Here is a 3176-nt window from a genome sequence, read left to right as displayed (position 1 = left end):
ACATATATATATATATATATATACATATATAATATACATGTTTATATATATATATATGCGCGCATGTGTGTGTGTGTGTGTGTATGTGCGTGTGTGTGTGTGTGCGTGTGTATACATTCCAGTTCTTCGATTGGTAGTTTATTTCCTCAGCCTGTGTAACTGTAGAATGTCAATGTGTGTCAGAGTCGTTTAGTTTCTTCTCTTCTAATCTCCTGACACTAATTCCACGTGTCTATTTCTTTTCTGTCATTTCTGTCAATTTCTATAAACGGTAATTCCACTGGATAAATCAACAAATGAAACTCGATCAAACAATGGTGTCACATCAACTGATTCTTAAATTCTACGTCAGCATTGAAAAGCTTAAACCGGAATTCTAAACTGTTTAGCAAGCCAAATTTATGCATATTCTAATTTTTCTTTAATCGATTTTAGTATTGGAATTATATTCCTGTGCCAAGATTAACTGCTTCCTTATCCGTTTCCTATTACGCTCTAATGACTGCTTCTGGTCTAGAAATCCAGAGAGCACAATGATACACGCACGTGTTATCTTACTCTAATCAACAATTTAGCATAATTTTACAATACACTTCTGCAACAATGATTATTATTTGTGGTTCGTCTGGTTATTTTTTTTTTTTTAAGTCAGGGAAAATGTTTCAGGATTAAAGTATTATTTAATGGAAAACAAAGTGACACGCGTTTGAAATCGTTCGAGCATATATTTTTTTCTCTTTTAATCTGTATGTCTGTATTTAACCGTGTTGCATGCACTGTTAAATGTGAACTCCTCAAACTTGCCGATGTCAGGATATCTTCAAGATGATACAGTGGAGTAGTCTTCCCTTACATACTTTAGGCGTATGAGATAATCTGATGCCAGTGCTGCTTTCTAACAATACATTAAATAATTATATTCGCTCAGTTAAGCGAACATATTGGAATTAAGACCTTGATCTATTGAGATTCAAGTGTCTTGAACAGATAACCTGCGTAGTTTCATTGACACGGACGTGAATTACCAACCTCTCGGCCAAAAGTTCATTATTTCTCTCGATTATCTCACCTGTAACAGTTTCCCATGAGCCATTATTTCACTATACAGAATAACAAAGATATTAATTATCCTACGCCATGGTGCGGAGGATCGGCCCTATTCAGTTAAGTATCATCAAGGGTGGTAGTAGTAACGTTGATGAGGGCATTAGCAAAGTGAATAAAGGGTTATTAAAGTAGAGGGATTTTGTGTACTGGGCTTTGTTGGACAAGAATTTACAACCTACGCTTCAGCGGATGCCAACTTGAATATAAATGAAAAGACTTTGTCTCTAGTGATTTATCGTAGATACTTCATTCACCTTCAGAATTCGAGTAAAGTGTGAATCATAATAACGAGACCTCACTCCAGCCATAGTTACTTACATTTAAAATGTGTCCAAATCAGTATGCATGTATATCTATCTATCTATCTATCTATCTATCTATCTATCTATCTATCTATCTATCTATTTTTTTCTCTTTTTTTTCTTCCCGCGATCCCTTTTGATCGAAATCCCCACCTTTTTTTTCGCGATCCCTTTTGATCGAAATCCCCACCTTTTTTTCCGCGATCCCTTTTGATCGAAATTATCCCCCCCCCCCAAGAAAAGCTCTACTTTGTAATTTGTCCATTTTCTGTATTTAGCCCTGTGTGGCTATAATAAAAAGATATCTATCTATCTATCTATCTATCTATCTATCTATCTATCTATCTATCTATCTAGCTGTCTGTCTGTCTACCTACCTGCCTGTTTGCCTGTCTGTCTATCTGTCTGATGTCTACCTGCCTACCTGCCTACCTGCTTGTCTGTCTGTGTGTCTGTCTACCTGCCTACCTGTCTGTCTCTTTCTATCTATCTATCTATCTATCTATCTATCTATCTATCTATCTATCTATCTATCTATCTATCTATCTATCTATCTATCTATTTGTTTGTTTGCTTCTCTGTCAGTCTGTCGGTCTGAAGTCTCTCATAATGATGGGACTGGGGACCATGATTGTATGTATTTCACACATTCCTTATTAAATATATTTTCCCAAGCATACTTAATTTTGAAATGTGTCTCATCATAATGAAACACCCTGTAATGCTATAAAATATTCACACAGAACACATGCAAATAATACTTTGTGAGATGATATATTTTAGTCATCGTTAATGTGACTATATAATTTTTTCCTACTTTTGTTAAGACGACAGGTAAATAAAAATCTTTTTGATTTGCTGTGTTTTAGTAGAGAACAGGGTCACAGTTTGCTCGTGAAATACTGGGGAACTTTAGTCTATATTTCTTATACGAATATATTTATAGGTAGTTACACATATAAATCATAAGAAGGAAATAATCACTGGTGACGCTTTATGGCAAGACGGAAAAAGTAAGGAAATTTTAGGACATCTTTCGATAAGACATAAAACATTTCACCTATTTTAAGATTACAGGTGCAAAAAACTGTCGTTCTTAACTTTGTAGCAGTTAAATAAAACATTCTCAAACGTGAATATATTTGACTTGGCGGTCCTGAATGTATGGAGCTCCCAGCATCAGTCTCGTCAACGTCAACCTCTACCTCCTCATCGCCTCCAATTTTCGCAATCGCTAGTTTCAGTTACGTTGTCGTCTATCTCGATTTAGTCATTGTCATCTTTAATTTCGTCATTGTCAACTTAAATGGTGTCTCTAGGCTGGAGCAAATCAATTATGGACAGACATTGGTATCAATTATTGCTTCTTGCAGAACAGTAAAAATATATGAATATTAAAAGTTTTGTAAAGAAATGTTTTTAGTAAAAGTGTCGCATTTTACTTGGCCATAGATACACATTCAGTACATTAGATATAAAACTATATATTGTACTACTCAGACACAGACACAGACACACACGCACATACACATATACAGGATGTATATAATATATATTTATACACACATACACACACACACACATATATATGTATATAAAATATATAGTTTTAGGGAAAATAACCAGTTTTCAAGAACTCATCGCTGAAAATCCACTATCACATATAGAAAAATTAATAATTAAAAGCACAATAAATGAGTATAATATAAAGTAAAGTAAATATCATAAGATAAATATAATATAATATAATATAATATAATATATATA

General features: G+C 33.8%; 1 protein-coding gene across 1 annotated transcript in view; it reads right to left on the bottom strand.

Moving 5' to 3' along the window:
- LOC106872511 (gamma-aminobutyric acid receptor subunit beta) overlaps positions 1-3176 on the bottom strand; it is a 413986-nt gene that overhangs the window by 344389 nt on the left and 66421 nt on the right. The gene's annotated exons all lie outside the window — the stretch shown is intronic.

The sequence above is a fragment of the Octopus bimaculoides genome, chromosome 9 (assembly GCF_001194135.2).
Source record: "Octopus bimaculoides isolate UCB-OBI-ISO-001 chromosome 9, ASM119413v2, whole genome shotgun sequence".
NCBI lineage: Eukaryota > Metazoa > Mollusca > Cephalopoda > Octopoda > Octopodidae > Octopus > Octopus bimaculoides.
The sequence above is the reverse complement of the archived record's forward strand: the minus strand, read 5'-3'. Positions and strand labels throughout refer to the sequence as shown.